The 22,565-nt window shown below is 40.4% G+C and overlaps 1 long non-coding RNA gene across 1 annotated transcript; it reads left to right on the top strand.

Annotated features, from left to right (window-relative positions):
* Window positions 1-475: 475 nt before the first annotated feature.
* Window positions 476-1,009, top strand: LOC130135443 (uncharacterized). The gene is made up of 2 exons (XR_008814828.1): window positions 476-604; window positions 735-1,009. It is a non-coding gene; the product is annotated as an uncharacterized LOC130135443 (long non-coding RNA).
* Window positions 1,010-22,565: the final 21,556 nt, after the last annotated feature.

The raw sequence follows: 22,565 nt of genomic DNA, 5'->3' as shown, positions 1-22,565 counted from the left end.
CGGACCTATGTCTATTAAATGAAGGTGTTACTAACGCCTATAATGCCAGTGTGAACTAATGATATTTTTGTTTAGGGGTCAGAGTCGATCCCTAATTTTTCTTATGTAGTAAATGACTAAATGAGTTGCTAAAAATTGAGGTGTCATCATATATTCATGCATTTAATTTGCTAGTGTACTCATTCATTGCCCTACTAAAACCTTTGCCATATATAAGATATTATTTCCTCGATGTTATACACAATAATGTAAAAATAATTAATGTTCACCATTATGGAAGATTGATTAATTGTGTTACTACCATTATGAAATCCTGTTGATCTTAACTTTATGGAAATACAATGATGGAGATTTTTTACCAGGCCTTAAGTCGACAAATATTTAATTCATTTCCTAAGAAAATTGATTTCGTATGTGAGTACCTTAGCCTATATATAACTCATTGCGAGACAACCAACACCACATATAGATGCTGCACCAAAGCATAAAAAAGAGTGCATACTAGCAGAGACTTATTGACTGTAGCAGTTTCAGCAGCAGAGAGTGATGGAGAAGTTTTGTTCAAAGTCTATTGTGCTACTTGTCCTTCTCATACTTGCATTCGGTATCTCTCTCTCTCTCTCTCTCTCTCTCTCTCTCTATGTGTGTGTGTGTGTGTGTGTGTGTGTGTGTATTGCAGGAATTAGGGATTAGTTTCAGTGACTGTAAACTGTGAAAAGATCGTTGATTGGCAGGTTGGGAGATGAGTGTGGAAGCAAGAGATGTCAGTCATCCGTGCAAAACTGTGCGAGACTGTGGAGATCCGAGATACTGCAGCTGTCCTACGCCCCTCAACCTCTGTTTTTGCCATTATCCTCCCCAGGGTGCTACGGGAGCCAACAAGAGGAACCGAATAAAACCTATTAGTCCTTGATGTGATCCGCAAATATAGCACTAGTTTGCAATAATAATATTGCGACAAATAACTTAACGTGTCTTGCGTTCAATTGAATAGTTGAATATTTCCATACTCTCTGGCGATCTGAATGGCTGTTTTGCTATTGCACCAAATCATAGCGGGTTAATTCCGAGGGACTCCCATGTCTTCCATTAGCCCACACAAATTAGACGAGTTCAACGCTAGTATCAGCCAAAACGCAATACTCGGATTCATAGCTGGAATGTGAGTTAATGGTTTGCTTCTTACTATGCCAATAAATGGAAGAATTGACAAGAACACCACAAAACTTTGCTGGAGAAATGCGATCATCGATACCCTCGACATTGTCTGCATCCAAGTAGGCTTTTAACTCCAGGCTGGAGTTGGAAGAATAGTGAATACCCTAAAATAATGTCCCCTTGACATAAGGCAGAAAATGTAGTACAATAGCATAGTAATAGAACGCGAAGCAAACACAATCTGACTCATTGTATGAGCTACAAAGGCTACGTCAATGACCGGCAATAATTAAATATACTAGACTGTAGACCAACTATTGATAAAGTTTAGTATCTTGCAAGGGGTGCCATCCAGGAGGTCCAACTTGGCAATGGGCTCTCTATCGAGGTAGAATTTATCCTATCATCAGTCGAACCTGCATGAGAGATAAGATTGGAGGTATATTTGGCTAGAGTGAGATAATAGCCATTCGAGCCAAAAGAAACTTCTTTGTCCTAGAAATAACGAAGCAAGCATCTCATAATGAAAGATTGAGATATTTTTTAAAATTAATTATTCCCTGATGTCATCTCCTGTAATGATCATGTCAACCACATATAGAAAAAAAAAGGCAAAAGGATACTATTAATGCCATAACTTATGTACGGAGGTCACTTTGATGCTATAACTTTTCTTCGGATCACTTTGGTGCCAACCTTTTTGAAAAACGATCACTTTAGTGCCAATGCTGACATGACTTGCCGAAAATCCTACGTGGCGCTGACATGGCTCGCCGGAGAGGTCCAGTCAGCATTAAAAACAAAAAACGACGCCGTTTAGTCCGCTGACGTGTACTTTTTTAGAAAAATAAAATTTATATTATATTTATTTATATTAAAAAAAAAACATCAAACATTGCAACAGCGGCGAGGGCTCCCTCGCCGTTGTTGCTGCCACCCCACCACCGCCGGGAAGGGCTAGCGGTGGTGGGCGGAGTGGTCGGCAAGGGTCAATTTGACCGCCCAAACCGGGGCCCACTGGACCAATGAGTTTGAGTCCTAGTTTTCGAGACCTCGGTTTGCCACGGCTCCCTAAAAGCGGAACCAGCGCCGGGGGCGTGTCCTGCCTTGCGAAGGGGAGAAACCTGATCTGACGGACCGGACCGACTATTTAATATATATTTTGTTATTTTTCTTTAAAAATTAATAAAATGTGAACTAAACTCTAAGTGAACTTCATTATCATAAATTCATTGATAAAAAATAGTAAAATGTGAATTAAACCCTAAGTGAACTTCATTAACATAAATTTATTAACAAAAATTAGTAAAATGTGAACAAAACCTTAAGTGTTTGACAAAAAAAACCCTAAACTCCTAAGTAACCCGGTTCCATTGGACCGGACCGAACTGACGACCGGCTAGGCGATCCGGCCAGTGGGTTCCAGATCTAGAACCAACCGGTCCGGTCCGCGGTTCCCAAAATTGGGAACCGGTTCTCTGATCGGTTCCCGGTTCCACGTTGAACCGGACCAGGACGAGAACCGCTCACCCCTAGTCGGCAAGGGTCGCCGGCCCGGCCGGGCAGCGACCCTCGCCGAGAGTAGGAAGCGATCGCCTTCTTTGGCGAGGCGACACCTGCGGCGAGGTTGGCCTCGCCTTTGCCGGGCGAGGGGAGACCTCGCCGTCGCGACCCAGGCGACTGCGAGGTCGGCCTCACCTTTGCTGGGCGAGGTCGTCCTCGCCGGCCCTCCCCTTTGGCCGGTTGCCGGAATGACGACCGGGAAAAAGTTAGGAAAAAAAAAGATTAAAAACTTCGAAAAAAAGCCACATAATTTTCACGTGTACAAGTTAGACCAATTTTTTTAAATATAAATGCCACATCAGTTTTTTGGCCGGAGTCACTAAAGTAATCTATTTTCCTCCGATTTGGCACCAAAGTGATCCGAAAAAAAGTTATGGCACCAAAGTGATCTCCGTACACAACTTATGGCACTTCTGGTGTCATTTTGCCGAAAAAAAAAATACCTTGATTGCTCTTATGAACAAATAATGCTTCATCATGAGAGCCGGATTGGAACCCAAATAGCACACAATACAGAATTTGATAAACCATGCACGCGATACATAATTTAATCCATACAAGCATCTTTGGAGATGATAGACCTAATCAAGAGGACAGTCATAGTTGGGAGAAGATTGCATATACACTTCTTTAGTAAGTAGTGAACGAGCACGATGGGAGGGGATTTAGATTAAAATTTGGAAAAGGACATCACAAGTGCCATAACTTTTGTATGACCCTCACTCAAGGGTCATAATTTTTTTTCGATAATTTGAGTGCCATAATTTATGTACAGAGCTCACAAGTGCTGTAACTTTTTTTTCTATTACTAGAGTGCCATATAATTTTTTAATCGATCACTTGAGTGTCATAAATTTTTAAAAATGTTCACTATGAGTGCCATGCCACGTCACATTTCTAGCACTTTGGAACACTGTTAAAAAGTTATTATACTAAGTGATTAATTGAAAGTTATGGCACTTAAGTGAACATTTTTTAGAAGTTATTGCATTGAAGTGGTCGAAAAAAACAGTTATGGTACTCAAGTGATCGCCGTATGAAAGTTATGACACTTGTGGTGTATTTATCTTGATTAAAGTTATTGAACAAAACATAGTGAATTCTTTGAATTTGCAAAGGTATGTAGAAATTGCTCACACCGATACTTACCACACGGATCATTGAGATGCATATTGGGGGTGGCATGTTTAGATTTTAATCAAGAAAATTATTAAAAAAAATCATAAACCAATTATACAGATGGATGCCAATTTAATCTTAAATGCTTCAATTTGGCAAACTTACTCTTAAGTTAATGTAGTCATTCTGGCCAATTTTGGCTGGAAATCGCTGATGTGAACACTAATCGTCCTATATGGCAAGGCCGGCATTGACGTTGATAATTTTTGCAATTTTTTAAAAATTCATTCTGAATTTTTATTTTATTTTATTTTTTCCTTGCTTGCCACAAAGAAAAATAAAAGAAAAAATATATAAAAAATTCAGAAATTTTTTAAAAAGTTGTAAAAATTGTCCACCTTAGCACTTTCAGCCAACATTGGCCAGAACGATTATATTGGACTATCATCAAAATATGTTTTAATAGACAAAATTAAAAGTTTAAGACTGAAGTGGCATCCGTGTAATAAATGTATGACTTCTTTTTTATAATTATCCCGATTTTAAATTCTATAGTCAATCACATAGTTTTCACATTTCCTGACAAGTAAGATCTTAAAAACTTTAGTTCTATTAAAATAGGCAGAGATAAAATCTCAATTTAAGCTTGAAAAGGCATTATATGAGGCATTTTCTTTTTTAATCTCTTAACCAGAAATATAATATTTTAGCATTCGCATACCTGCTTGAGTACTTTGTTGTACTTTATGACATACAGAAAACTGAAATTGGGTTCATGTACTGGAAAGAAACCGATGCTTTATAATCTCCATTTAGTAACTTGCCCCAAATCTAAATGGGTAAAAAAAGATCGTGACTTTAGTATAGTTCAATATGTTGATGCACTTAATTCGGTAATGAAGTCATTCATTGCCCTACTAATTTTTTTAACCTAAATAAGATTTAATTCCCTCTCCACGAATTAATCAGAAAACAATTGGTGTTCACGTTTTTTTATGGAAGATCAATAATTGTGCTACTCCCATATTCCATTAATAATATCTGGAATTGTTGCAAGAAATCCTCTCGATGTTTATTTTATGGAAATTCAATTATGAAGATTTAGCCTAGCACTAGTTCAAGACAAAAGTCATTTACTTGTCAAGAAAATTTGGATTCGCGTGGGAGTTCTTAAGCCTATATAAATATTGCCGTGAAAGCAAAGGACCAAACACAACAACTGAATACTACATCAAAGCACAAACCAGAGTACGTACCAGGAAGAGCCTCGGGCGCTGCATTTTCATCAGCAGGGAAAGCGATGGTCAAGCTCTGTTCCAAGCGTATTTGCATCCGGTATCTCTCTCTCTCTCCCTCTCTCTCTCTAAAGGATAAGTTTCAGTGCATGTTGATTGTGAAGAGAAATATGAATTGGCAGGTTGGGAGATGAGGGTTGAAGGACGAGATGTGCGAAACTGTCCGAGATTGTGCAAGTCCAACGTATTGCGGATGTTCGGAGGGGCTCCATCTATGTGTTTGCGAGTTTCCTCCGGTGGGCGTCAGGAGAGCCAACAAGAGGAACCAAATAAAAGCTACGAACGCATGATGATGTGATATGCGCAAATACAGCACAGGCTTGAAATAAAATCTTATGATGAGTGATTCAGTGTCGTGCATTCGATGAACAGTTTCAATTTTCCACACCGTCTTTTTATATGTGTGTATGCGCACCGAATTGTATTGTTTTATAGATCTACTCCGGAAAAATGACACTAGAAATGATATAACTTTAGTACGGCGTTCATTACAGTGCTTAAACTTTTCGAGCGATCACTTAATTTTGCCCTAATTCGTTAATTTGGGGAAAACGAATGGCTGAAAGGATGTCGTTTCACACTATAATTGCTGACTTCACTTTGCCGACGAGCCACGTTAGTCGGGAAATATTAATATATATACACATCAGATTTTTTGACAACCCAAATCGGTGATGGCATTGAAGTGATCGTTTTATTACTTAAGTGGCATTGAAGTGATTACTCAAAAAGTTTTGACATTAAAGTGAATGTTGTAAGAAACTTGTGACAATTCTAGGGTCCTTTTCCCGATTTACTTCCAAAAAAAGGTTGCTAGCATTTGAGAAACTTTTCAATTAATACCAAGCCCCCAAAAATAAATGCAGAAGAACATGTTTATTTACTAAAGTAGGAAGATGGAGAAAAGGAATTGCACATTACATGGATGAATAAGATGTTAAATTCGAGGATTATTTATACTGGAACAATATGGACGGGAAATGAAGCAATCTAACTAGGAAACTAGCTAATCTAACAAATAACCAAAATTTTCGTAGATTAAAAATTATAAAAGTTTGTAAGAAAATGCTGGCAATGGGACATAAATACTCAAGTTGTGATTTTTGTAAAGGTTGGCTCAATCAATCACAGAACACATGTTCTTGCAAATTTCATTTTGTCTTCTAATTTTCTTTGGCGTAACCAAGTTTTTGTTTGAATTCGTTAAAAGGGTTAAATAGAGATCAAACTCTAATGATTTTGGAAGATTAAAAAATATATGAGTTTCTCAGAAATTTTTTGAGGGTATTGTCTGAAAAATGTGAAAAGATTTAGGGTTCAATTGACAAAATTGAAATGTTTAGGATTGGATAGGTTTATGATTTTTTGGATAATTTTCTCAATTTTGAAAGATAGGTTAGGATGAACCCCGCGTGATGCACTGGATATCATGAGATAAAGGGAAAAATGTTATAAATAACTCAAAATGGAAGAAAATAAAGGAATACTTACTCTTTCGTGATAAAACTTTTTTGATCCTAGCATTGTAAAATGTACCATTGTGAACCGATATATTAGAACACTTTTGGTTCGTAGATTGAATCATAGACTGGATATGAACATCAAGAGATGATGTAACTGATTGGCACCTAACTTTAGGCACCAACAACAATCAATTTGGAAGTGAATGGATTGGCCTGTACATACTTCAATGCTAAGCAACATAAGCTAACCTCAAATCTTTGTGCCAGTACGGACGGGTCACAGTCACGTTCGTGTGAATGCAATTTCACCAATGGAGAAGCTTTGGTCCACGTCTATTGAATCGACTCTTGCTTCTGATCTTTGGCATCAGGTTTCAGGGCGATCCCATCTAGAGATTTTAATTAGGGTTTCTGATAACGTGAACAAGAGTCGTCATATAAAATTTTTATGAACAAATTTCAATCTTATCTTATTATCTTGTGAGATATTGTAAGTTTCAAGCTTTTCGAGTTTGAATGATGATTCGACATGTGGAGCTTTCGTCATTTGGCAAGTGTCAATATCCTTAAAAGCATATTTAATATAAAATCTTTGTTAAAGTGAGAAAAAATATGTAATATAGAAAACCCTCTTACTTAATTATATGAGAATATAAATTAGAAAACTCTAACAAAAAGAAAAAACTTCGAAATTTCAATCAAATTATGGGCTAAGTTTTATAAAAACACCAATCATAGTTAACCAACTAAAAGGTGGCCCCCAAGTTGTGATTTAGCTGGACTAAATGATGGATTGCTATGAATTGTGAAACTTAACAACCAGATATAAGTAAAATTATAGGTGTAATTAGGAATAATACTAGAATCTAAACCAAAACGCATTAACAAGCTTAAAATTACAATTAGACGAAATGGTCTATTATAACTAAAGTAAAATTCAACAAAAATTTCGTAAATATGCAACTAAATAAGAAATTAAAAGCATGTGCAGAATAAGTATTGACACTTAGTTTTTAATAAGGTTGATCACTAAAAACTATACTTAAATCCCAGCAAATAAGAATAATCGGAATAAAAAAAGACATAACTATGTTGGGATGCTCTCAATTTAGGGCATTTTAAGACCATAAAAACATCATCAAGAAAAATAAAATGATGGTCTATGTACTGTTGATACAATATTATAAGAAATTACTGGGTTATATTACAATGATGAAAAGAAAAGCAATAGTCCTGTGCCTGGCATGGGAAGTGGGCTAATTTCCTTGTAAGATGTGGGGAGGAAATAGATTTCGATCGAGGAGAGCATAACCCTCGAATCAATACTATTGGCAGGCTGAGGAATAGGGTTTGAAACGCGAAATCTTGTCATGCCAATCTGGAAATTCCCGGCTCTCTAACCAACTGCGTCAACCTGCGAATTCAAAAGCAACTTTGCAATGGAATGCTGTGATCTGATGGGGTTTGAGGACGAGGCATGAGAGAACTCAAGATAATGTTGAGTTACTTCTTAGGCGTTCGCTCGAAACTACCTGCCTTGACGTGGACATCGCCGTCATTTTGGATCTCAGGCGATCGCTGCTCAACATCAAACATCCGAACTTAAACTTTTGGTTCTTGAAAATAGATTTGAGATGACGATGAGTGTTTGATTTGAATTCGAAGTGTCCTCTAAGCTTTCCCATTCTAGAGGGCAATGAATCGAAAAACGAGTGGCTACTGTTCCAAATCAGATGTTCTCACGTCTAGGTTTTCCGATACAAGCGATACATCCACTCCTGGAAGTGAATGGACGAGGTTGTCTATCGTATAAGGAACAAAGGTCAGTCAAAGGCTTCGTTCACTTCTTTTCCCATTGACAATGCTTAGTCAATTAGAATCTGCCTGAGCTGACATTACTGATTTCATCGAAAGTAAAAAATTAATGTGTGACATTTTTTATTTCGCCATGCTTCAGACGACCATAAATTTAGTTTCGCCGAGGCTTCACAACCACCACAAGTTCCGTATTTGCTTCATGGATAGAGAGAGTTTAGGTTTAGGGTTTTGAGTAAAATCCACGGAGGCATTTTCCTCATTTTTAAGATATTGTCTGATAACTATAGAAGACCTGTAATTATCTGATTTTATAATAATACCTCACAAGCGACCTATAATATACAGATGATGTGCGTTCATCAATTGATCATGTTAAAACATACACAATTTAGCAATATATAAAGATTGGTCTACAAAGTTGATACGTTAAATATAATGAGAGAATGTCAGTGGATTTTTAAATAAGTGGACCATATACCACGCTAGTCATAATTTGCTATATCACTTAATATATTAATTTCATAAATCAGTGGCAATATTATATATTTAATATTTCTACTCAAATCATGAACAGAACATACATAAATGAATTGCTTAAACACTACTGATTTGTTGATGCTGGGAAGTACTCCCCCTCGTAAACACATTCCAAGAAATTGTGAAATGGAAATTACGATAAACCGCGATCTTTGCTACAACACGTACATGAACATGCATGCATGACTTTATTTGGTTATTTTTCTGATATGTTCTCTACGAGCGTCGACGAGACGAGACAAGAGGCTCGACCGGGGAGAGTGATTATATGCCGCCGCCGTGCACGGTGCACCGAGTGCCATGCTCTCGATATCCATGTCAACTGTTGAATCCGGCGGGCGTGTTCATGCTAAACAATACATTTATCCAGCCATTTCCCGCTTCTCTCTTCCTCAACCGCGGCCTGAGGAACAAGGTTCAGGAGGAAGGGGAAGCACGACAAGCCACAACACAGCCAACACGCCCACACGAGACTGGGCGGAAGAAAAGAGCTCACCAGCCCGAAGAAGGCGACCAAGATAGACCCCACCCCAAAATGCTCCAACGCGTTCGCAACCCGAGGGCAGATTCCACGCAGCAGGATGCCATTCCACGTGGCAGCGAACCCGACAGAGAGCGCAAGCGTGATCCCGCTGGCTTGCAGGTGGGTCAACCCCTGGTGCTGGTTGAAGAGGAGCCCTGTGGTCATGGGCACGGCGAACCCCAGCGCCGCCTTCCCCAGCTCCTGACTCCGGAAAAGGATTGCTATCGGGTGAACCGGGCCGGGCTGGAATGAGGCGAGCATGCTATCCCAAGATTTTCGGGCGGCCATTGGGCTTCCGGTTCCACACTCGTTCTTTTTGTTCATCGCGCGTGTGGCTTGATCATCCATTGGCAGCGAGACATCAATCGTGACGGAGACGGAATCGTCCACTGCCGGCTGATGTGTTGGGCTAACTCCACCATGTGAAGCGGAAGCGGCGGTGCTGTTTGAGATCTGATTCTCGCATGGTGACGCAAGCGAAGGAGTATGGGAAGTGAGGTTGAGGAGGAACGAAATGAGCCACGAATAAGTCGTCCAAGTCCAGTGACCGGCCATTTCTCGGCCGGACAAGTACCTCCGCACGATCCTGGCTATAGAATGATTCGACAAGAGAAGAGATCTAGCTGTTTAATGGGCCCGCACAGATATCTGGAGGTTTTGGTTGGGAAGAGCTGGACCCTGTTGAGGCACGATCCTTCAAGAGGCACGACATGAATGAGAGACAGAAAGAGGAGTGCTTGCAAGATGTTTGTTTGAGACTAGATGGAATTGAAACGAGGTTTCGAATGGTGTTTCATTTATAAGACACAAGCCTTGGGAACTTTAGGCCAAGAGATATTTATCAAATGAACCTAACAAGCTGTTTGATCCGACGTGTCTTATTGTAAGACCAGAAAAACTGCCAATAGATTATCGGTTGATATAATCGTTTTATGAAAAAAAAAAAAAAGTTTACACCGAAGATATATACTAAGATTTACGCTTAACTAATTCCACATTCGGTAACATAGAAGGACAGATTTGCATAACTAATTTCTATGATGTTTTGCTTTTGGTAAACGTGGAAATGTCTATATCTCATTCAATGAAAAAAGGGAAATAAATGATACTCACTTGGTTACCATAAAATAAAGTGATAATCTAAATAAAATTACACGTTCTATAAAGATTTGCACCTCGGACGTAACTTCGGAAGTTCTCTATGTACCATCGTGCTTGTAATATCAAAATAAATTCACATTTTCTCATACTTTCTAATATGTTGCACTCAGTTACAATAAAGCATCGTCAATGGCGGTGCAATATATTTTTTTTATAAAAAAAACACATTTATCATATTATGTGTATTTATACACGATCAAATGTTACGAGTCTTTACAGAATATCGTAAAATAACATAAGATATATTTCACGACGCGTGGTACTTGGTCACGTCCTAAAATCATAAGTTTATGAAATTCGACTTCTTCCATCGAAATTAGGTGGAAAAACTTCCTAATAATTTCTTTTTTTGCTAGTTGGTGCACAGATGTCGAACTAAAATCGGCAAATCTCGGATAGAATGAGAGGCTCTGTCAGAAAAAGAAGAAAAAGGATCTAGCCAGAAATGAAAAACCTGAGGCGGAAGAGAGAACCGTCGTCGTCTTCGAGAGAATCACGGGTCCGTCGCATAACCCAGGAGGGGGAAATGATCCTGAATCAAAGTCGTCATCGGCCATACTCCATCTGATCTGGAGGGGGGGAACACCGCCCGTCACTGTCGGATTGATCGCGTGCTGCGATATGAGCCGCATGCGTGGAGTTTGCCCGATTGTCGACCATGATTCCGATTTTCAAGAAGATCAAATCGTCAACGACTTAGCTTTTGGTATGCAACGAGCGATGGAAGTGTAAGGGACGACCTGGCCTAATCGGAGGGCTTCAGCTTCACGCCGGATCCAACCCTGGTGCTGATGCAAATTTCCCCCCCAAGATTTTCTTTTGGGGAACGTTTGATAGGGGCTCCGAAACGAGAATTCGGGTGCTAACGCGTCGTTGACGAGAGCCGTGACCGCTTATCCTTGGGATGAGTTACGAAGCTCCTACTACAGATTCGAAAAGCTCGTGCCGAATTGGGGAACCCGATTGATGTTGTTTTCGAACTCGAAATCTTTTAGGACTCTTTTCTATCTTCGACGCATTTTGTTTTGCTTACTTTGTCCCGTTTAGATTTGATCGTTGGCTTCGGATTTCACCTTATGACTAGGGTTCGTATAAACTATTCGTTTTGTTTCTGAAAAGAAAAAAAAACAACCTTTGACATTTTAATTATTAGAAACTGAGTTGGAAAAATTACCAAAAAAGTCCTAAACCTTTTGTAGTTTTGCCAATTCAGTCCTAAACCTTTTGCAAACCAGTCAATTCAGTCATTTTGGCCGGTCGGCGCTGACGGGCCGCCGGTTGGCGTCCACGTGGCAATATTTTAATATTTTTTTATTATTTTCAAATTTTTTTTCTTTTTTCTTTTTTTTTTCTTTTCCTTCTCCCCCCTGGCCTGTCCGGCCAGGGGGGAGGCTCGCCGGCGAGGGCCCAGCTCCGGCGAGGCAAGCTGGGCCCTCGCTGCCGCTGGGCGAGGGCGGAGCTCGCCTAGCCAAGGCAAGCTCCGCCTCGCCGGAGCCGGGCGAGCTCGCCATGGCCGGGTGAGCTCCGCCCTCGCCCAAATCGGCGGCGGAGCTCGCCTTGGCCGGGCGAGCTCCGCCCTTGCCCGGATCTCGGCGAGGCGGAGGTCGCCATGGTCAGGGCAAGCTCCGCCTCGCCGGATCGGCGAGCCTCGCCCGGCCATGGCGAGCTCCGCCTCGCCGGATCTGGGCGAGGCGAGCTCGCCCGGCTCCGGCGAGGGCCCGGCTCGAGCTCGCCTCACCTGAGCCGGGCCCTCGCCGCGAGCCTCCCCCGGCCGGACGGGTTAGGGGGGGAGAAGGAAAAGAAAAAAGAAAAAAGGAAAAAAAATTCGAAAATATTAAAATATTGCCACGTAGACGCCGGCCGGCGGCCCGTCAGCCGGCCGGCGGCCACGTCAGCGCCGGCCGGTCAAAAGGACTGAATTGGCTGGTTTGCAAAAATTTTAGGACTGAATTGGCCAAAAAAAAGGTTTAGGACTGAATTGGCACAACTGCAAAAAGTTTAGGACTTTTTTGGTAATTTTCCCAAACTGAGTTAATAGTTTGCTGTGAAATTTGTCTTTGAATTTGGTTCTTACGCCCGTATTCGCGTCGGGGCGAGTCAACCGATTCCATCTCATTGTAAATAGTCTTTGAAGGATTGCACCATACCCAATAATTATCTCCTATAGCCTGTAGGTGAGTGAGAAAAGCATAGAATGCCTTCTGGATAGATTTCTAAGTTCCCTTACGGATCCCATCAGTCTATGTCACTTGCACAGGACATCAAAGTTTGTCCATCTTGATTTTAGACTCGTCAAGCACGGAAAATTAAGGGAATATTCCAAGTAAGTGCCTGAAATGCTTTCATTTTCTTAAATAAGGACCTGAAGTGGGCCTCTCCTCAAATAAGGACCTGAAATGCCCTCATTTTCTCAAAAAAAGGATCTAAAGTGGCTATAACAATTTCAAATAAGGGCCTCATCTTGCCGGTTGGCCAAATTTTCCGACCGGTCAATGGCATTTTCAACATAAAAATAAGTCAAATTAGATTAAAAATTTAAAAAGTTTTTTTTTTAAAGAAAAAACAAGAGGGAGGGTTGACAGCTAGCTGCCGCCCCAATACCAGTGGGGCGGCGGCAATGGCCGGCGACCCTCGTTAGCCAAAGGCAAGGGCCAAAACCAGGAGAGGGCAATGACCCTCTCCCAGATCTGGGCGAGGGTCGTCGGCCCTCGCCTAGGTTGGACCCTCACGCAGACCTGGGCAAGGGTCGGGGACCCTCGGGTTTTATTGGTATATTCTTATCAACCTTCGGGTTTTATTCTTTGCACTATCATATACACAAAAATTATACAATTATCTTCCGTATATTCTAATCTATATGTTCTCATATGAGACGCGAGTAGTCCACTAATATTTTATGTACTCCATAATATTGAATTCTTGTAAAATCTAAAAGATTCACAGCATTTTCCTTCTTTCAAAATTGGTGTGGTGCTTTAAGGGCAACTCATTACTGAATTTCCCTGGTGATTAAAACTCTATAAGAAGGTAAGCCAAAACAATCACAAAGCATGTGTTAGATACTTACTAAGTTACTAAAATGATTGGGGGCGATATATAATTGACCAAAAGGACTACTTTTGAATTTTGCGCAAAAGTGTAGGACTTAATTGGCAAAAGTAAAAAGTTTTATGACTCAATTGGCATCTGTATTATAGGTTTATGACTGATTGGGTAATTTTTTCAAATGAGTCCATCCATTAGTTTCTCTCAATTCTAGCCATATACCCCTCTTGCTATATATTAACGTTGCCTTTTCCATAAATATAATCTTCAAACCAAAGGCCAAACAATACCCTCGAAAAAAATCTTAAAAACTCCTATATTTTCAATCTCTTTTGTTTTTTTTTGGGGGTTGGTATTAATTGAAAAGTTTCTCAAATGCAAGCACGGTTGCTTGCAAGATAATATACAACACGATATAATTTGATGCCTGTACACATATAAAGAGACGGTGCTGAAAATCCAATTATTCATTGAACGCTTGACACTCGGATTACTTGTCATAAGATTTTATTTCAAACTTGTGCTGTATTTGCGTACATCAGATCATGGAGTCATAGGTTTCATTTGGTTCCTCTTGTTGGCTCTCGCAGCACCCGCGGGAGGATAAAAGCAAGTACAGATGTTGAGGGGCGTAGGACACTTGCAATATCTTGGATCTCCACAATCTCGCACAGTTTTGCATGGATGACTCACATTTCTCGCTTCCACACTCGTCTCCCAACCTGCCAATTAACAATCTTTTCACAGTTAACATTCACTGAAACTCTGTGTGTGTGTGTGTGTGTGAGAGAGAGAGAGAGAGAGAGAGAGAGAGAGAGACCGAATGCAAATATGAGAAGGACAAGCAGCACAATAGACTTTGAACAAAACTTCTCCATCACTCTTTGCCGATGAAACTGCAACACTCGATATGACTTTGCTGGTATCTGGCGGTGGTGTTGGGTGTCTCACAATGAGTTGTATATAGGCTAAAGGTCCATCATTGTATCTTCATAAAAACAACATCAAAAAGGATTTCATAATTTATAACATAATAATTATTCTTCCACAATCGTCAAAATAAGTTGTTTTCTGATTGATTTGCAGAACATCAAAAAGGATTTCATAATTTATAACATAATAATTAATCTTCCATAAACGTCAAAATCAGTAGTTTTCTGACTGATTTGAACAAGAAAGGAAAAAATCTTATTTAGGACCAAAGTTTTGGTAGGGCAATAAATGACTTTTTTTTGGGGGGTAATGGGGGCAATGATTGAATTCGCTAGCAAATTGAAGGCATCAACATTGTTAGAGATGATTATAGATTCTCTAGGATAATTTTCTATGTTAGAGATATTTGATGATTTCGTTGATTTTTTGTAACTCTCAAGATGTGAGTATATATCTTGATATCAAATTGATATGTTATCTTAGATAGTCATCTAATAAAGCTTATCTCATGTATTTTTCTTCAATACACATCAAAATATACATAAATTTTTCGATTATTATCTTCCACTCAAAACCTCCTTTTCTGAGGCAACTAGTGCATCCCGGTGCACCCAATGCACCTTGCAAAATAAATCTATCCCATAGCTTGACAGTGTTCACCCAAGTGCCTCATTTGTGTCTGACCAAGCGCAATAGTGGTTGTGTTATGATGTCAGCAACACGTTGTCAAGTCGAGCTTTTCTTTTTCATGGAGGTATTTTTCGACACCGCGAACACGTGTCTTCACACAGTAACTTCTCTCATCAAAGCCTAGCTTATTCCGCTTGTTGTAGTCATGCCAAGCGTATCGGCTGCGTTTGTTCAGTTATTGTTCTAAGGCAAATGACACATGCTATTCGGCTCCAACAGCAAAGTCGACTGCAAAGGACGCATGTTGTTGGCCTCTGATTCTTGATTTTTCATATCTCCTTTCGAGAAGCCAACACCACCACTAAACTCATTGCTGTCAAATGAGCAACATACTGAAATCTCGTCGTCAATGGAAGCTTGGAGCCATCACACGCCGCCCTCAGATTCGAGTGCTAATTTCATGGAGAAACAAGTTTTTTGGCATTGTTTCACTTTATTTCGAACTCGAGTTGACTTATTACACCTTGAGCTTGAGGGGATATTAGATATAATTAGGGATTTCTTTAAGATAATTTCCTATGTTAGAGATATTTGATAATTCTATTGATTATCTATATCTCTTGAGATTGCGCATATATCTCGATTGATATGTTATTTTATATAGTCATCTAATAAAGCCTATAAATAGGCTCACGTATTATTCTTTAACAAACATAGAAATATGCAGAAAATTCTCAATTCTTAGCTTTCGCTTTAATATTCTCAACTAACATATATCGAAGTATATTACCTCATGCTTTCATCTATACATGTTTTTTAGCAAGTTAGATCGGAGGGAAGTTGTTCAATCGAGATTGCGGAGCATCAGTTTCCCTCCATTGCATGTACCCAATTTCAGATATTTTTACGTCATAAATTACAATGAAGTAGTCATACGAAGGCAAACTCACATATCAAAACAGTTATATCAACTTATATACGCGTCGATACATGTAAGAATGCCTCTTTCTTACTTGATACATCATAGAAGCAGTCTACAAAATTAACTTATAAAATGACGCGACAAACTGATAATAAATGTCTATAACAAGCTGTTGACACTCAAAATTGTCGCGACCTACGTCCCGCCAAGGATCGGGTTTAGGCCAATAGGTATTTGTCGATGGATATGAACATTAATTGATTCGTTTGAAAGACAAACCAAATGATTCATTAATCCCATGACCGAGGCTCTCCCAAGCCTCATACCTCGTGCGACGAGAATTGTCTAATTTACGCAATCGATTAGAGTCGCCACTAGCCATGATTAAGGGTTGGCTAGAAACCCTGATCGAGACTCGGTAGTGTCGTCTCGATACGCGCGAAAATCAGAGATTCCAAAATTCGGGAACTTAATTACACTAGCGATCTAACTAGTGCCCTTTCGGTACCTAAACTTGAATGTTCGCAAACTAACGTATCGGGCAGTCTATCGAAAAAACTAAGATTCCGCCTAACCGTTCTAAAAATAGAAAACAACAATTAATATATTAAAAGTGCGCAACCAGATAATCATAAAGAAAATAAACAACCAGCGACCTAGCATCGTCTCTAGAAAAAAAGACAATCAAAAGCCCTAAAGTAAAGCCCTAATGGCTTATCCGAATTTTGAGAAATTTTTTAGAGGGTTTTTTCTCATTTTTCATTCATTTTTTGAGTTTTTAACCTAAAATCTACTGAAATTAAGCCCAAAACTGATTTCTGAACATTTCCTAATTTTCTGATTTTTTTTGGAATTTTTCCGAATTTTTCTGAATTTTTTATTTTTTTGAATTTTCTGAATTTTTTAATATTTTTTATTTAATTAATTTTTTTGGGATTTTAAAACATTTTCGAATTTTTTTGGAATTTTTAATTTTTTTAATTTTTTAATAGTTTAATATTTTTTGGAATTTTTGAATTTCTAAAAAAATTTATTAATAAAATAAAGATTCCGGACCGGGTCCCCTGACCCGATCCGCCCGAATGCCCGACCCGGGTTACGGACCCGCCCGAGATTTCAAATTTTGATTTTTTATTATATTTTTTCTTCTCTTTTCTTTTTTCTCTCTTTTCCTTTTCTTTTCTCTTTTTTTTTGTTTCTTTTTCTTTTTCTATTTTTTCTTTTTTTACTCTCCTGGTCTTCTTCCTCTGCGTGCCCAGAACATCTTCTCATCTTCGATGGAATTTCACCGGGACTTCGTCTGGAGCGCCCCCACCGCCGTCCGACGGCTCGGCCCGGGCCGGCGACACCGACTACTGCCACCAACTCGACACCCTCGCCGCCGGCCGATGTGGCTACCGAACCGTCGTCGAACTCCGGCCGCGGAAAAGAGATCGACGAGTAAAAACTCGATTTTCCGGCGCTCAAACTCCCGACCCCAACAACAGACCTTAAGACTAAACTAACAAGCACGAACACACATGAAATAGAGATAGCGGGCTAACGGCTGTGGTTTCCATCCGCGGGCGTCGCTCCGACGGAGGTTGAAGCACCTCCGGCGACTCATTCGACCATGGCCGACCCGGGAATGCGATTTTCATGCCACAAAATAGGAAGAAATCATGACGTCAGTATTGGCTTAACAGGTATGAGAATACAGAAGCACGGAAAGGCGCTGATTCTAAAAAAGAACATCGGGACTTCCACTTAGGCATTATGTCGAACAAGTGGTAGGCGAGTGCAAACGGGGATTCAAAACCGAGATCTAGAGTGATTTTTGGCTCAAAGGTGATATATGCAGCTCTAAATGAGCCTATCCGGATACAGGTTCAACTCAGCTTGCACCGAAACGCCAAAAAAATGCACAACCGGGTTCAACATCATAAAGCTTAAACAGTTCGGTTCGGGCATTTGACCAAACAGGTATGGTGCAGACGAGAAATGACCTTACAGACTTGATTTTCACGAAGTTCATGGTTGATTTTCGACATATAACATCTATACCATCCTCACTGGGTGTCAGAAAAAATGTTCGCCTCGGTCGACGGGGCCGGGCGACCACCGAACGGACTCGGCGTGCCCGGCACCCGAGAGGCAGAGGAGAGGAGCGGCCAAAACAGGGGAAAGCTATGGAGACCCACCTGGTTCGTGACCGACCGGGACGAAGCGCGACGACTGGAAGCTTGGCGGGACCGACGGCGACTCGGGCGGCCCTCTGGCAAGCGGGTGAGGCTCTCTCTTCCTTTCTCACCCTCAAGATCTCTCTTTTTCACCTCAATCTCCTCTCAAACTCTCTCTGTTCCTCTCTTCTTTTTCTGTTCTTTCGTTCAAGCCCCCCCAAAACCCTCTCGGTTCAAGCCCTTTTATCCCAGATCGCCAACTTCCTTTTTGGACCACTGGCCGCCTGATCTCTGGCCTTCGACACGCGCGACCTCCTCCCTGCAACGCGACGTTCCCGTTCTGCTCTGTAAGCTCGCCTCACTGTGGTCCCCTCCCTGTTTGTCTTTCTCGCAAGCGTGAGGAAGAGAGAAAGAAAAAGAGGGCTGGGCCGAAAGAAAAGACAATGCAACTGGGCTGTGGAAGAGAGATTGGGCCGAAAATAAAGGGTAGGGGTGATGGTCCGAAGGTGGGCTTCAAAAAAAAAAAGGGGAAACGTCCAGAAATAAACAAAAAGGGCTGGGCCCAATCGAGCATTAAAAGAAAAAGATCGGAACTAGGGCTGATGGGCCGGGCTAGATTGGTCCGATATATATACTTTATTTATTTTAATTTTAGTTTTATATATACTTTATTTATTTTAATTTTAGTTTTATCTCTCTTTTGCACTAACTTGGCCCATTTACTATTCAAGCCTTAATTAATCGTGGCGGGGCAAAATTAGGTGTCAACAAAAATATAGTTTGTCTGGCACACACACGCAAACATCACATGAGACGAGTATAGGTAGTCAGGTTGCATAGCGCGTGAATATTAATACAAGCATGCCAACTTATCGACAAGTATAGGAATCAACATATGTCGACTAACGGTGGCATTCATCAACACCACGTGTCAAGTTATTGAAATACGGCGGTGGACAACAGGTAGTTGCTAATATGAATATTGACAATATTTGTTAGAAGAATATTAATAACATGCTTTCAAATTTGAGATTGATGAAGCAGTTGAGACCGAAGACACGCGATTTTGGAGGGAACGGTTACCGCCTGAAGACCAAGTCGTCCAATGAATCAGTTGAGGTCAAAGGCATACATTTTTTAAGGGAACAATTACCGCCTGAAAGCTAGATCGTGTAATAGACATTGGTTATAAGAAACCACGTCATGGAGCAATTTGTGCATGTAAGATTTAGAAACGTGGAGGCAACTAGTAGAAGTTACTTGGGAAATTATAACTGTTGGGAACGATTGAAAAGTAGTTACCATAAGCCATTATAAATACCGCTAGCCATCCTTCAGAAAGCCCCCAGCAAATCAAAGTAATTGATGTGAGGGTAAATTTGTCACAGGTGTACCAGTTTATGATTTTTTATGGTAAAAAAATAAGTTTGGGGCAATTTGTCATAAGTATATTAGTTTGGGGTTTTCCGTGGTATTAACTCAATAGTTAATCAAGTCCACATTGTTTGTATTTAAGTGGAATGGATTGGAGTGAATGGTTCCGAGCTTAATTGATAAGCTGAAGTGAGCCCATAAGAGCATGAAACTTTGGTTGAACCCATTGAACACTAAGTGGCTGAAGGTAATGAAAGGGCGTTAAATTAATCAATCGTAATCAAGTATCCCATTCCATTGAATCTCTGGTTCGTAGAAATACACTCCTACACTTTACTTAGGTGTCTAATCAACCACCAATAATTGATTAATGGCAACTCCTAATTGAATTGATTTGCATGCTTAAATGATTTAATTAATACCCGAAAGTTGCGGTCGATATGGGCCAGGGAGAGTCCGTGTTAAGTCTCCTAGCTTAGCAATCAATTAGCTTTTCTTTTGGTGGTTCACCTCTAGGAAGGTCGTGACAGTCTCAAATGCGAGCATTCTATAACGGGATATAAAGCCTCCTTCTTTGTCTCTTTTCCATGTGATAATGACGGCAACGACGACAATAGTAATAACGGGAAAAGAACCTGCTCCAAATTAAGAGGAAGAGATCTTTCATAAAGTCAGACTCTAGAGAGCTGTATAAATGCTACTCTTTTGCTTATTTTTTGGGCAATTATAGTTACATCTTCTCATTATAACATATGCAATAATTGAATTAGATAGGGGGATGTACGAATTAAGAGAATGAAAACAAGTACCCTAAAAGCACTCGAGACAACATTCCACCCAGGTTTCTTCTTGTAGGCGCCGTCAATTCATCTATATATTAAGTCCATTCACTAACTTTTTTTTTGCTCACTCGACATTTCTTGATATATTGAACTTGGTGGTTTGACAATTTGTTGATCAAATACAAGGGAGAGTATAGCTTCCAATGCTATTCTTACGTTCTCCTGCTCCCACTCTCTACTCCCTCTTTCAAAAAAATTTTTCTTTTACTTTTTATGTGGTTTTCTATTTTTTACCTGTAAATGTCTGAAAAATACAAACTCAACAATAATTGGCATACCAAAACACGTTACATTACGGTACATCATATGAGAATACAACTTGATCTTGACATGAAATAAGCATATCTGCATTCATATGGATCCTTTTTGTCCTTTCTTATTCGTCGAATGAGGCGGTCCATCTCCATTTCTTCAATGCTTTTCTCCCCTAAGGGGGTCCTTGGAATACTTACAAACATTTTTTATCCTAAGTATATGCTTTGTTAATTTCTTAACGTGAAACCAATGAAGTGTGTTCCATACTAATCGTATTGGAATAAATATCGTATCTACCGATCCTACGTTAATTCCACGTCTTTCAAGTCATATATGTACTTCCAAACTTATAACATGAGAAGGTAATGAACGTTTTTTTTCATAAAAAGTAGGCCATGACTAATCCCTCCAATATTGAAAACGCAGCCCTTCATTAACTAATTTATATTAGGGAGAATGAATTAGTTGATAATCTACCCCGCGAATTGGAGACATGAGGCCTTCGGCTTCCATCATCTTTGGAGTTGTGACCTTAGGAAACTTGCACATTACACTTCCTTAATATAAGAATAAGGTTCCCAGATCCATTGAGTGCTAGTCATTTTGGAAACAAGTCATGCCTTGCGTATATCTACCAAACTCTTTTGCATGACGCGTATGTACAATTAGCGACGGTAATTGTATATATGCATTATTATCTTCACTAATTAAATTAACGACAGTCCAACATAATAAGATATGTAATGATCGATCACTGAATAGTCTTGATAGAAGGATGCCTCGGAACACGCGAGACAGCAACATTCTAGTCTTCACTCCATCTTAGGTCACGTAATTGTGTACTTACACCAGAAATTGTTGCATGTTATTTTATCTAGTGTTCGACATTACGCGAACGAGAGCATTATCAAAGAAGCAAAGTCAGCCAAATTTATTAGAATTTTCACATGCTTTTCGTATCCCGCCGGAGCTTACTCGATTTTTGATGAATCATTTAATGGAGGACTTCCGGACTTGACTGCAATAACGGGCATTTTCAATCCATTCCATTCCATTCTTGGATATCAAACACACCATTACAAAGCCAACGACCTACACGCGCTCCTTCCCAACTTATGAGTAGTATTTGAGCTATGTGTATTCAGACCGCTATAAAATTTACATGGTGACTGACGTGGAAGCATTTCTATTGGTAATTTGCACATATGAAACTCACCAACATAATTTATACCCCACCAAATCAAGTTTAAGACACGGTTGTTCGCACCGTCAGGGCTTCATACAGAGGAAGAAGGGCAAGCACGACAGGCCGCAGCACAGCCAGGATGCCCACGCGAGGCTCGGCGGAAGGAAGGACGCCACCAGTCCGAAGAAGGCCACGAAAATGGACACCACCCCGATATTCTCCGACGTGCTCGCAAATCTCGGCGACAGTCCATGCAGCATTTTGCCGGTCCACGTGGCAGTGAACCCGACCAAGAGCACGAGCGCGATCAGGCTCGCATGTAGGTGGCTCAGGTGGCGGTATTGGTTGGAGAGGAGGCCTGCGATTAAGGTCACGGATAATCCGAGCACGACCTTCCCCAGCTCCTGGCTCCGCAACAGGACAACTATCGGGTGAGCTGGGTCAGGCGCGAAGCCCCGGATGCAGATCCTGCAGCATCTGTGCCAAGTGTCGCTGGCCGGTTGCCCAGGAGGGCTCACCAGGTCCGCGCACTCTGTGTCACCGGGTGGTGGGACGTCAATTACAATGGAGAACTCGTCCGCC

Source organism: Syzygium oleosum, unplaced genomic scaffold, assembly GCF_021117445.2.
Source record: "Syzygium oleosum isolate NSW1041296 unplaced genomic scaffold, Sole_v2.1 Sole_v2.02, whole genome shotgun sequence".
NCBI lineage: Eukaryota > Viridiplantae > Streptophyta > Magnoliopsida > Myrtales > Myrtaceae > Syzygium > Syzygium oleosum.
Note: the sequence above shows the minus strand (reverse complement) of the source record. Positions and strands in the feature narration are given on the sequence as shown.